General features: G+C 43.4%; 1 long non-coding RNA gene across 1 annotated transcript; it reads right to left on the bottom strand.

Annotated features, from left to right (window-relative positions):
• Positions 1-2,933: 2,933 nt before the first annotated feature.
• Positions 2,934-13,960, bottom strand: LOC114066125. The gene is made up of 3 exons (XR_003573122.1): positions 13,878-13,960; positions 10,549-10,553; positions 2,934-2,944 (listed from the first exon to the last, which is right to left on the bottom strand). It is a non-coding gene; the product is annotated as an uncharacterized LOC114066125 (long non-coding RNA).
• Positions 13,961-14,425: the final 465 nt, after the last annotated feature.

Raw genomic sequence — 14,425 nt, 5'->3', positions numbered from 1 at the left:
GGGAGGGACAAGGGAACAGTTATGCAAATTGAGAGACCTTAAAAGAACTGCCCCCCCCATCTCGGTGTGTTCTCAGGCCCTGGCACGAGGCAAACCTGACCGCACCCAGCGCGCGCTGAAAATAAAAGTTCTTTGTTTCACTTTATTTGGCCGTCTTCGAAATTTTTATTTGAGATATTTCTCACAATAAGTAAGGTAGAGAAGCCATGAAAGGAAGGAACTGCAAGAAAGTGGAAAGTGGAAGATGCAGTACAGGTGAAAAAACAAGGATGGAATATTGTTGTTGTATGTTGAGGACGGTCAAGAATATAAACTAGACACTTTTCTGATGATGGCCTACATTCAGCTTTTTATTACTTCGTCCAGTATATTACATCTTGTTCTCACACAGTTGCACTCACACACTGTGTCTGCAGAATCTTACATACCAAAACTATTCTTAGCTCTGTTATCTATATATTATTATCAATCTTCACATATGATTGGATATTCACTTCTTATTTACATTCTTTCCTTGCTGCTAGGCTCCACAGCCTTGTTGCATCCTCCAACAGAATATCAGCAAGCAGGACTAGGGAATACTCCGACTGCATCATCACCATCAGACATCCCAGCTTAGATTAATTTTACAGCTTAAGTCTAGTTGGCTGTTACACAAAGTTTATTTTCAGAAGGCCACATCTCATGAGTTGTATTTATCATTACTTGTTTTTCTATCAAACATAATAGGGAACATTTTTTTTAGTTCTGTGGTTTCATATGTTTGATACTTTTTTTGGCATTCTAAACTGACCAGAGAGCCATTGCTTTTATTCTGAACTTCTGTGGCCAATATAACCACAGGAAACCCAAGAGATTGGAATTTCAAATTAAAGAAGTGCACTATGAAAGAGATAACTTTTGATAAATGCTGTAGTGGTGGTCCTGGGAGTAAATGGAAATTAGAGGGGAGAGATAGCTATCTTATAGAATATGACAGTTAAGAGGCAATAGCATTAAATGAAATGTTAACTATCTTAGACAAGAATTAATCCTCTGAACAGACAAGCCAAATCCATCTCTAGAGGCAGTGGATAGATTAGTTGAATCAAAGAATAATTTGGCCCAGTGTATTGATGATAGGATACAGAGGTTGAAAATGGTATGTAAAAAAGATGAATTGGAAACAGATTTGTTCTTCAAGATGCAATTAGACAGGGTATAGATAATATCTCATAGGCTCCCTTTTTACATGGAAGGTTGGACCAGATGATCTTTTGATGTCCCTTCCAATCTTGACTATTATATGATTCTAAGATCTAAAGATGTCAGGAAGCATTTTTAGAGTTGGACATTTCTGGGGGAGAGAGGAGAGAGGGAGAGAGACAGGGAGAGAAGTGTCACTGAAGTAACTACTGGATGCATTCAAAAGCTGAAGTATAAAGGGAACCATTCTGTAGTGAATATTTTCTCTGTAGCTCAAAGTGCATCAGAAGATCTGTGCATGGATTGTTGTTTAAACTATTAATCCTCCCATCACAATATACATTTGCAGAACGAATCTATAGGAGCAAACATCATGTAAAAAACTTTGTCATACTTAGGGAAAATTTGAGGTGTTTTCTGTCAAATTGCATGTTGTTACACAACTCTTTAAGTAAAACAAAAAAACAAAAGACAATTTATTTTGAAATCTCAAATCAAAGTGGCAATTTTGTTATTTACTTTCTCCTGGGAAAAGTGATTGCTTGTTCACAATTTACATATTTCTTTGAAATACCTTTGGATATAAATGGTTTGCATTAAAGAACTTTTCAAGAGAAAAGATTTGATTAGTTCTGTTGTGGTTTAACCTCAGCTGTTAACTAAGTACCATGCAGAAGTTTGCTCAGTCCCCTTGTCCCTGGTGGGGAGGAGAACCAGAAAAAAAATAAGTAAACCTCATGGGTTGAGATAAGAACAGTTTAATGACTGAAGCAAAATAAAATATAATAATAATACTGTATTGGGTTTGTGTGGCCAGGTTTTGGTAGTGGGGGAGGGGCTACAGGGGTGGTTTCTGCGAGAAACTGATAGAAGCTTCCTCCATGTCTGGCAGAGCCAATGCCAGCTGGCTCCAGGACAGACCTGCTGCTGGCCAAGGCCAAGCCAATCAGGAATTAGAGTAATGCCTCTAGGGTAACATATTAAAGAAAGAAAAAAAGAATTATTGTGCATATGTAATTGTGACCAAAGAGGAGTGAGAATATGTGAGAGGAACAACTCTGCAGACGCCAAGGTCAGTGGAGAAGGAGGGGGAGGAGATGCTCCAGGTGCCAGAGCTGAGGTTCCCCTGTAGCCCATGGAGGTCACTGGGGATGCAGAGATCCACCTGCAGCCCATGGAGGAGACCCACACCAAAGCAGGTGGATGCCCAAAGGAGGCTGTGAATTCATGGGAAGCCTGAGCTGCAGCAGGCTCCTGGTAGGGACCTGGAGACCTGTGGAGAGAGGAGCCCATGCTGGAGCAGGTTTCCTGGTAGGACTTGTGACCCTGTGGGGGACCCATGCTGGAGCAGGCTGTGCCTGAAGGACTTCACCCCATGGAAAGGGACCTATGTTGGAGCAGTTCGTGAAGAACTGTTGCCTGTGGGAAGGACTCAGGTTGGAGAAGTTTGTGGAGAACTGTCTCCCATGGGAGGCACACCATGCTGGAGCAGGGGAAGAACTCTTTCCCCTGAGCAGCAGCAGAAACAACCTGTGATGAACTGACCATAACACCACCCACCCTACCCCCCCCCCCCACTCCCCCCGTGTAATGGGGGGGCCAAGTTTTGATAATGGGGGGAGGCTATAGGGGTGGCTTCTGTTCTTTGCTTATGGTATTGATTCCCCTAAAGTTCTCAATCACCTTATGAACTGGAGATTCTGGGGCCCACTTGTGTACTATGAACTCCTGGAGTGTCACAACTGTGGTAGTATTTTGTCTGTTGTATGTTTCTATTGTTGTTGTGTTGGCTTGTTTTGTGTTGGAAACCAAATTGAACTTCTGGAGGTATTGTTCCTTCTGAACCAGTCATAGGAACATCTTGCTAAGGAGTTTTTATGGGAGGGGGATCTGAGAAATTGACTGTGAAGACATCACACAGCCTACAACCCAGAATTAGAATTTGTCCGTATTGTAATTGTTCATTGTATGTTTGTGTTTTATGTAATAATTGTGGGAAATATATTCTTGAACCCCAGAGCATGTAGGAAATACGCTTAGACTGGTCTTTGAATTTTTATTGTATTAGATGTGGAGCTAATCAGAGCTTGGAAAAAAACTCAGTGGGCTAGATTTTATTGTTGTAGCATGCACAGACACGTATATTTTCTAATACACACAGGCTTGTTATAGAGTGTGCATTTTGCCGACAGTTCTGTGAAACTGTGTGTTGATTTGTGGTCTTAGGGCAACATCTTGTGGATTTGTGCAATTGTGCAGGTTAGTTGTGAGTTGCTGTGAATTTTAGGAGGTTTTCGATCAAGAGGGTGTGTTTGAATTTGAGATCATTAGTGTATCATGGATTTAATCATGGGAGTTAAAATGAGTAAAGAAATAAACGCTAAAACTCCTGTGGGGTGCATATTAAAACATTGGAGAGATCTAGGAGTAATTCCAGGAGGGAATTAAGGCAAAAGAACCTTCTTAAAATAATGCCAAAATTGGTGGCTGTTGTATAAATTAGATGACGGTGAAAAATGGTCACTGCAAAGAAGTCTTAATTACGGCATCTTGTAGCTTACGTTATTCCTTCTCAGGGAACAGAAGTGGGATGTGGTTATGTATGCAGACGTTTTTTACTTTAAGGAATAAACCTGAGTGGCAGAGAAGTTGAGGTATTAATACAACTCCCCAAGACCCTCTTGTCTTGGCATTGGAGAAGAGTCAGAAAACATTGTTGTGATGCATGCAACATAGGTCAGAGGTGTCTTAAGCTGGGAAAAAGAGATAGTGACGAAAAGAGCATTTTAGACCCCCAGGAATCGCAACCAGGGGTCCAGAGCTGGCTAGACAGGGACCTGGTAGCCTGCAGGAATCAGGATCAGATGCGACAGATTCTGAAAGCATAGCAGACAGCGTGGAAGACCCCAAAGAGGGAATGAGTATCATATATCATGGTCAGACTGCAGGACCGAAAGCTAAGGGCAAGACAGGGGGTAGAACAAAAGCTAGAGCGAAGACTAGCAACACAGTTGCTCCTTTAAGGATGGTAATAACAGCTGCAGGCACCCAGGCAAAAGTGAAAGTACCGTTTTTGGTAAGTGATTTGAATAACTGGAGGCAGGAAGCAAAACTGTTTAGGGGAAATCCTGAAAAGGTGGCTAAGAGACTTGAATTAATTGTGAAAAATCGGGACATTGATTGGTCTGATATTGACTTGATTCTTTCAGAATTGACAAACAGAAAAAGAGCTTGTAATAAAAAGCAAGGAATCATGTGGAAGGGCAGATTGCAAAAAAATGTTTTAAGGGGAGACATAGATAATATTTTTCCAGTGCGAAAACCCAACTGAGACCCTGTCGTGGTTTTAGCTAGCTCTCGAAACCAGGTTAAGAATTTTCTCCCTTCCTCCTCTGACTATCAAGATAAGCACTTCAGAGTACAAAAGACCTAGCTCCATGGCCGATGGCCGGACATTAGTCTCCTAGGAGACAAGGTAGATAAGGACTTGCACTTTACTTTTTTCTCTCGTCTCCTGGGCAACGAAGTGGGCTGGGGGGGGGGGGGGGGGGGGGGGGGGGGGGGGGGGGGGGGGGGGGGGGGGGGGGGGGGGGTGGCTGGCATGCAGGTTGAGAGAAAGGCTGGTGTGCCGGTGGGCTTGGGACCTGCTGCAAGCTGCAGACGCTGCCTGTTTTGTTTTTTTTCCTGTCGGAGGGGAGTTTGCTGCTGCTCTCTGCTTAGCTGTTGCTGGTTGCAGGCCCTGCTTGGGGCGAATCCTAACCAGCTGAAGTTTGTGAGTTTTCTTCCATTGGGAGAACTTTCTGTTTTATTGCTGGTTTTTTCCTTCCCCCTTCCCCCCTCCATTCCCTCTCTCCTTTCCCAGTGTGGGAAGGGAAGGGGAACTGAGTTGGTTCTTTTTGGTTTTGGTTTGTTTTTTCCTTTCCCTCCGACATACCTGGGGGGTGTTGTTTTGCCCCATCCCACGTGGCAGTGACCAGGGATCCCACAATGCCACCTGGTGACGGGCACTGGACATTACAAGTTCTGCACCTCCAGTGATCCAACAGCGCCACCTGGTGGCTACTATAGGACACTAAAAGTTTTGCACCTCCAGTGACCCAACAGCGCCACCTGGTGAATGGTATGGGACATTACAAGTTTTGCATCTCCAGTAACCCAACGGCGCCCCCTGCTGATTGTGGTTGGAATTGCACCAAAGGGTGCAAAAATTGAACTATTTACTCTTCCTTTTGCCAGTTTATCGGTTTGTTTTTGAAGGGGTTATTTGTGGGTATAGGAGTGTTGTTTGGTTGTTTTACTCGGGGTTTTTTTTGTGTTTCTGTTAATACACACATACCTTTTAATAAAGGGCTGTTATTTTTCCCTTTTTCATATTTTGTTTTCCTTTAATTGGAACCTCTTAATTTTGGATTTATAATTGCTTAGAAAGAGAAGTTTGGGTCTTTTCTCCTAACCCATCCTCAGCAAAAGACCCTTGTCTCATTTAAACTGGGACAGACCCAAATGACCCAGACCAGACAAGTTATTGGAACAGTATAGAAGATTGGTCCTGGTGGGATTGTGAAATGCTATACCTAAAGCAGTCAATTGGGCAGCCTTGTACGATGTACGGCAAGGATGGGACGAGACCCCCACGGCATTCTTAGACAGACTTAGAACTGTCATGAGAAAATACACTACCCTGGATCCATCATCAGAGAGAGGTAAACAACAACTAGTGGGGTTGCTAATGGGACAAAGTAACCCTGATATTAGAAAAGGGTTACAGAAAATCAATCATCCTTCTAATAAAGATTTAGAGGTGTTAATGAATGAAACCTGGAAAGTGTACAAAAACAGAAAAAAAAGGCAAGATAGAAAACTTACAAAGGTTGTGGTTGCTGCTTTAACTCAGAATACAAATATTAGGGGTCGTGGCAGAGGGCAGGCACCTTTTCAACAAGCAAGAGTGGGACAAAATCAATGTGCCTATTGCATGCAGGAGGGACGCTGGAAATGGGATTGCCCTAAACTGGCAAATTATAGAAACTCAGGAGTGTGGGGTGCTTGGCTAAAACAGGCACTATGAACAAACCATACTAATAGGCCTTAGCCTGCCTTAGCAAGAGGCCTGCTTGCAGGTTGCAGGAAAAGTACTGGCATTGATATCGGGCTGCAAGAATGGAAACTATTGAGATAATAAGAAGGAGCTCTCAGAGAAAGACAATGATTTCATGCGCACGGACAGCGCATGGACAGCGCATACGAACCAATCATATAGCAACATGTACTAAGTAGCAAGAAGTGTGTTTAACTATTACAAACCAATTATGCAGTGACATGTACTTATAGTTAACCAATAATGTAGTGACATGTATGTGTGTGAAAGTATAAAACAAACGCTGTAACACATAATAAACGAGAACTGCCTATCGATCATATTGGTCTGCCTGCAGTTACTCCGTGCCCTCTTGGTCACACAGGAGGGGCTGTCATAGCTCACCAAGATGCTGAATGAAGGAGGCCAGCTGGTTTATCCCTAGCAGACCTGCTGGTTAAAATTGAGCTGGGGAAGAAAAGGAAAAATTGGACTTTTTAATCGACACTGGAGTTGCATTTTCTGTTTTGAATCAAGAACTGAGACCTATAAGTGATAAATATGTTCAAGTTGTGGGAACCCCTGGTCAATCAGAAAAAGCTTTCTTTTTGAAACCCCTTGTCCTGATCTGATCCGGCCTTTGCCTCTCCGGGCAGTCTTTGCCCGCATTCTCCACCAAAAATGTTGTGGGTTTACTTTAGGACAAATTTTCTTCACCCCCCACACAATTGCTATAAGTTGAGAGAAGGTTTATGCGGACAAAAGAGACCTGATTGGGGAGAATAATATTAGGATTTATTACTAGCAAGATAAAAACTAAAGAACTATATATATAACAATTCTAACTAGGCAAAAGTGTTATGTATTTACAGAAGTACCCCTCCCCCCTTGTATCAGTTTTGTATCAGTTCAGGAGGAGAAGCAGTCCCTTTTCCATTTCCAGAGCTACAGGTCTTCTAAATAATTTTACAGCACTTGAAAGTTTCTCTTCTATTATCTCTAGGACAACAACTCCGATTTGTCACTGCTGGAACTGTTTCTCTTTCTCTCTCTTTTCTATGTCGACCTCAGGGCTGGACCTACCCCCTCCTGGGCTAAGACCAGAGGCTGGGGGGTTTCCCAGGCCCTGTGGGGTCTTCCATGAACTGCAAGGGGACACTTGCCTTACTATGGACTTCCCATAGTTACAGGGAATAATGGCTTATGAGTCCACCCCTATTTCTTGTGGGGTCCCTTCTCACAAGAGACAGTCCTTGATAGACCTCTCTAGTGTGAGTCCACCTTCGGGCAACAGTTCTTCCATTCTCTGCTGTCCCTTAGGGTCACAAATTTAGTTGCACCAGCATGGATCCCTCACTGAGTCACAAGATCCTACCTGAGCCAACTTGCTCCAGCGTAGGTCTCTCTCTCCATGGGCCACAGGTCTCCAGCAAGACTCTGTTTAATTTTAGACCTCCCACGGAGTCACGTCTTCTTCGTGCACTCCTCTGCTTTGGCGTGGGCTCCTTCATGAGCTGCAGAGGGTCTCCTCTCCCCAGCAATCTTCTACAGATGGCAGGGTTTTTTTTAGTTTTCAGTCTTTTCCCTGCTGAAAGGACAGAGAGGGGGAAGAGAAGGAGTCCCTTCAGGCTTCTCTTCTCTCTCCTGCGGCTGCCAGCTTTGACCTTGGAAGTCCATTATCTCTCTTCCTGGAATTCCTTCTGCAGCCATCTTGTCCAGGCAGTCTTTCATTAGAGGTTTTCCTCTACTCTTTTACAGGAGAGAAGGGGGCCTGGCCCCCCTTGCCCAGGCCAGACTTGGCCCGGGGTGGGGAGTGCACACCCAGGCCCAACAGGGCGGGCTGCTACGCTGGCTCTCCCATTTTCTTCTGTGCAACAACCATCTCCTCCATTTTCTTAAATATGTAATTGTCAGAGGTGTTACTAAAACTTTTGATTGGCTTTGCTCCAGAAATACACTTGGAAAAAACTATTTTTAGCCCCAAGGGGAGATCTGGTCAGCAAACCCACGACACCTCTAAAATTCAAAATTGGAAAACAGATGGGAGTATTTTTGTATCTGCCAAATTCACCCAAACCCCTATTGACCAGAGACCTGTTGGAAAATCTGGGAGCTATAATAAAATTTAATAAGGGTAAAACGGAATTCAAAGTAAATGAAGAACAATTGTTAGCAGCTCTGAATTTGACTGTGAGCTGTATAGAAGCAAAAGAAAATAATCAAGATATTGACCAAATTATAAATCAGGTGTACTCCCTGGTATGGGCAGCTGACACACCAGGTAAATCAAAATGGGCAACTCCTATTCGGATAGAATTACAACCAGGAGCTAGGCCAGTGACTAAGAAACAATACCCACTGAGATTGGAAGATAGAAAAGGAATTGAACCAATAATTGAAAACTTTTTGAAATTAGGACTCTTGATAGAGTGTGAATCTGATTTTAACACCCCAATTCTCCCAGTCAAGAAGCCAAATGGAACTTATAGGCTAGTTCAAGATTTAAGGGCAGTAAATAAAATAGCTAAAACTTTACATCCTGTGGTAGCAAATCCTTATACACTTTTAACAAAATTGAGGGATAATCTGATTTGGTTCACAGTGTTAGATTTAAAAGACTCCTTTTTCTGTCTACCCCAATCTCAGGAAAGCCAAAAGTTATTTGCTTTTGAGTGGAAGTCTGTTAGTGGTGGAAGAAAAATGCAAATTACATGGACTGTTTTACCTCAGGGATTCAAAAATAGTCCCACTTTGTTCAGTAATCAATTAGCCAAGGAGCTGGAGCAATGGCAGCAGCCACCGGGAGATGGCGTTCTTCTACTATATGTGGATGATCTCCTAATAGCAACCAAAACAAAAGAAAATTGTATACAGTGGACAATATCTCTCCTAAATTTCTTAGGTTTAAGTGGTTACCGAGTCTCTCAACAGAAAGCTCAACTGGTCCAGCAGAAAGTCATGTACCTGGGATATGAAGTGCCAGGAGGACAGCGATCCCTGGGGACAGTGAGAAAAGAAGCCATCTGCCAGACACCCAGACCAGAAACAGTGAGAGACCTTCGAATCTTTCGAGGGATGACAGGTTGGTGTCATTTATGGGTATATCAGTATGGACTCCTTGCTAAACCTCTATATGACTTGTTGAAGATAACTAAAATAACATAATTTGTGCCCCTGAGACAGATAAAGCCTTCAAACAACTGAAACGAGAGCTCGTGAGGCTTTGCCTGATGTGACGAAGTCCTTTTGGTTGTTCTCACATGAACGTCAAAGAATGGTTTTAGGGGTCCTGGCCCAGAAATTAGGGCCATGCAAGACGGTCGTGGTTACTTCTCCAAACAATTGGATGAAGTAAGCAAGGGATGGCCCACCTGCCCGAGAGCAGTGGTTGCAGTGGTCATGAATACAGAAGCCAGAAAATTTACAATGGGACAAAAAATGACTGTGTTGGTGTCCCACACTGTATCAGCAGTACTGGAACAAAAAGGTAATGTAATGTAATGGCCAGTCTTCGCGAACGAAGAACCGGGGAAGGTCTTTACACCTTCCAGCCTGCGCATTGGATTTTTTAGGTGAGACACAGTGTGCGCGGAACTGAGCCCACCCTTTAATCCTGAAGTTCATCTGCCGGGGCCAAGCATGCTTGGACGGTGGCAGTGAGGTCCTCAGGACGTAGATGGATTGCCTTATGGGCTAACGAGCTCCATCTGCCCAGGGAGGGGCCCCGACCGGGAATCGAACCCGGGTCTCTGCAGTGACAGTGCAGTGTCTTTTCCCCTAGACCACCAGGGGCTCCCTAGCACAAAAAGGTAACCATTGGTTGTCACCTTACCTGTTCCTGAAATACCAGGCGATCCATTCAGGTGACTAACATTGTCAACTCAGTTTCATTCCTAGAAGAAAGAATTTCAGCTTAACCTGTCGTGCATGACTGATTAGAGACCATTGAGGCAGTGTACTCCAGCTGCCCAGACCTCAAAGAAGAACCATTCAAGGATGCAGACAATTGTTTTTCGGATGGCAGCAGCTTTGTAAAGCAAGGTGTAAGGATGACTGGCTATGCGGTAACCACTACAATCAAATCCTTTGCCTGCAGGGACTTCAGCCCAGAAAACAGAACTGATAGCTCTCACCCGAGCTCTTGAACTGGCAAAGGAAAAGCAGATAAACATCTGGACTGACTAAATATGCCTTCACTGTTGTCCATGTCCACGGAGCAATTTGGAAAGAACAAAGCCTATTGACTGCCCAAGGAAAAGCTGTAAAACATGCAAAGGAGATCCTACAATTGCTAGTAGCTGTCCAACTCCCAACACAGGTGGCTATAATGTATTGTAAAGGACATCTGAAAGACAACACTGTCCCAGAAGTAGGAAACAGGAAAGCTGATGCAGAAGCTAAATTAGCAGCTGCAAGAAGTCAAGAACTATCAGTAGCAGCTCTAGTGCCAGAAGGATTAGATACAAATCAACAGGTAGAGTATCAGGAAACAGATTATCAATGGATACATAAAAATGGAGGTAAACTGTTAGACAACGGATGGGGTCAACTCCAAACAGGTCAGTTAGTATTACCAGAAAACTTAATATGACAATTTGTAAAATCAGAACATGACAAAACTCATTGGGGTTTGGATCCACTCTATCAACACTTACGAATTAGAGTAGCAGGGCCAAATTTGTTTACCACAATAAAGCAGGTCACATCCCAATGTGAGCTTTGCCTGAAAAATAACCCAAACACTACAATAAAGTTCACCAAGGGGCAATACACAGAGTGTATTTCCCAGGTGAAAATTGGCAAATTGATTTCTCTCAGCTCCCAAGAAAAGGGGGGTACCGTTATTTATTGATTCTGATTGACACATTTTCTGGTTGACCTGAGGCTTTCCCCTGCAGAACAAATAAATCAAGGGAAGTGGTTAAAGTCTTGTTAAACGAAATTATACCATGGTTTGGAGTGCCTTAGGGTATCTCTTCAGATAGAGGTTCACATTTTTGTGCAGAAATTGTACAAGTAATAAGCAAAGCACTAAGAATCGATTGGCAATTACACACGCCCTATAGACCCCAAGCAAGTGGGCAAGTAGAAAAAATGAACCATCTCATCAAACAGTAAATTGCTAAAATTTGTTTATTTTCAGTGGTATCAAGCTTTGCCTATTGCCTTAATCAGATTAATGGTCAAGCCAAGATCAAGAGAAAAATTGAGTCCATTTGAAGTTTTGTTTGGCAGACCCTACATGATGCAAACTGTAAATAGTGAAGCCTTAGATCAAATAGGCAATCAGTATGTGTATGATTATGTTATGGCTATAGGAAAACAACTGCAAAAAAATGCTACTGTGGTGTTAGAACACCAGCCTAAACAACCTGATGGTAAATTACATCCATTCAGTCCTGGTGATTGGGTATATGTTAAGAATCTTTCAGGAGAAACACTACGAGAGAAGTGGAATGGACCTTTCCAGGTGCTGATGACCACCTTCACAGCAATGTGAGTGAAAGAGAGGCCCACGTGGATCCACTACTCCCAAGTCAAGAGAGTCCCTGAGAAAGAATGGACCTCAGAACAAGAACCATCTGCTCTCAAGCCTACCCAGCAGTGATCTTTGGACTCATAAGTACAGTGGTGATAGATCAAATTTTTGCCCAAAATTCATTATGGTCTCAGGCTTATGGTGGGGTCTCTGGTCTACCTACCTACTTTAAACAATCAATTGAATATTTAGAAGAAGGAGCTGCTGTATGAACTCAAATAGGTAGATACAATACATCTGTTATAGTCTCTCAAGTAACAAGGGTCCTGACTGGTTGGCAAAATCCTGGTGATTCGAGAACTGCATTTTAGTAGGGAAGATTGGAGAACAAACTTGAGTCGGATGTACAGCATACAAGCCACCCTCACAAATCAGTTGGCTGCCCAGAATTGACATTACTGTGCCAGATTCTTTAGTCATACTTCCTGAATCCCCAAAAGAATATGGAAACATAATTAGTGGGCTTACCTGTGGATCTGACCAATGCTGGCATACCTTAAATGAATCAGTTTCTGTAGTAATTGGATGTTCAGAAAAGGAAATGTAACAAGGAGATTTATAATAAATGCTACATCAAGTATTCCAACCACCAAATCTGCTACTACACCATTAACTAAGACCACCACAAACCCTACAACTCCCTCTTTAAGTTGTGAGAGTGTCCACAACTTAACCTTTGCTGGACCCTATGTGATCAGGCAATCAAATGAGCAAAAACTACTATTAGATCCCACATACTCACTGAAAAGGGTCCAAATAAACATCCAAGCAAACATAACACATCTGCAAAAAGATTGTTGGCCTTATATACAGCAAAGCCTCAAAGGCTGGAACGCATGGTTGGCAACCAGATCCCATCATAAACAAGTGTGAAGAGATGTGACTGGATGGTTTGGCATAGGATTGGGTGTATTGAACACTAGAGACCAAGAGATGCTGGTAAATAAGTTGAACGCTGTCACTTCTGATCTAGGAAAGCTCAAAGTTCCCTTGAAACCATCCATGCTCACATTAGCAGAAACCAAATCACTGGCAGTTAAATTGTTAACACTAGTAGCTAATCTGAAACTCAGCTATCAGCAGAATGAGAGCTGACAGGATTAAGCAGAAAGCCATGGACATTGGGAGTTGGGGGAAGCTCCTTGCTTTGAGAGCCTAAAACCACATCACGAGAAATTTCACAAGACTGTATCTGTTAACAATTATCTATGTTTGATTGTCCTGTCTCCCTTAACAAGATATGGAAAGGTTTTGTAATGATGTTGTAAGACAGTACAGGAATCCTTTTGTTCCTTTCCCCCATGTAGCTCCTCACTATGGAAACATATTAACCACCTTGCTTCACCTTAGCACTGGATTTGAGTGCAGGAGGTTGGGAGGGGCAAAACAGAGAGTAAAAGGCTTGCCCTTATCATTTTAGTGGGCAAGAAGTTTATGAGCCCCTTTGAGGTTGCGAGCTGTGCTGAGGGCAGTATATACCTCGGGTAGGGTGTCCCATGCCAGACAGGTCGAAACTGAAGGGTCAGATAAAATGTGTCCATGGGCAAGATGGGCTCACTAGCCTTCCAGCAGTCATCCTAGGAGAAGGACAATTCTAATTTCAAACCCAGGCAGATGGAGCTCGCTTAACCTGTAAGGCCATCCATCCAAGAGAAGGATACTCTAATTAAACCTACATCCTGAGGACTTCGCTGTCACCATCCAAGCTTGCTAGGCCCTGGCAGATGGACCCCAGGAGTAAAGGGTGGGACCAGTTCTGTGCATTCTGAGCCTCACCTAAAAAATCCACTGCGCAGGTTCAAAGGTTATACCCACACTTTTAAAGCCCTGCAGCAACAGGCGAGGGATGAAACAGCAGGTGATAAAGGTGCACTGGAAGCTGCAGTCCCAACCCTGCATGCATGCACTGGTCACCTGAGACTGACCCCGGAGATGACAGCCTTGTTCAGCAGCATCCTGAATGACCAAGCAGCCTTTTTCAAGGAGAGCACTGCTTGCTCCACACGGAGAGGGGTCTAGAAAAGGAGGCCTAACCAAAGCTCATCTCCACCCTTCACCCGGTGGGTTAACTGTGACCAACAGGTCAAACAAAGATTAAGAGTCAAAGGCATACACTTGCCTTCAAAGGTGTGTCCAAATTGACACTCGCATGCTGGAACATCAGAACCATGCTTGGTACTGCGGATAGTGGAAGTCCTGAGCATCACACTGCTCTAATTGCCCACGAACTGTCACCACTCAACATGGAAATTGCTGCTCTCAGTGAAGTTCGTCTCCATGAGGAAGGCAGCCTTAAGGAACATGGTGCTGGTTATACACTCTACTGGTCAGGTAAACCCAGAACTGAAAGTCATCTCTCAAGAGTTGACTTCATGATCAAAAACTCTATTGCCTCTAAAATTGAAAACTTGTCGACTGATCATTCCAATCGTATTATCTCCCTATGCCTCCCACTACACAACAAGCAACATGTTGTTCGCTTTAGTATATCTGCCCCAACCCTCCAAGCTGACCCTGTAGAAAAAGATAAATTCTACACCGACCTACGCTGCCTTACCCAAAAGTTTCCTGCAGATGATAAGATCATTATCCTTGGTGATTTTAACACCAGAGTAGGAAAGAAC

This window comes from Empidonax traillii, unplaced genomic scaffold, assembly GCF_003031625.1.
Source record: "Empidonax traillii isolate 1590-97213 ecotype Southwest subspecies unplaced genomic scaffold, ASM303162v1 scaffold739:size655085, whole genome shotgun sequence".
Taxonomy (NCBI): Eukaryota; Metazoa; Chordata; class Aves; order Passeriformes; family Tyrannidae; genus Empidonax; species Empidonax traillii.
The sequence above is the reverse complement of the archived record's forward strand: the minus strand, read 5'-3'. Positions and strand labels throughout refer to the sequence as shown.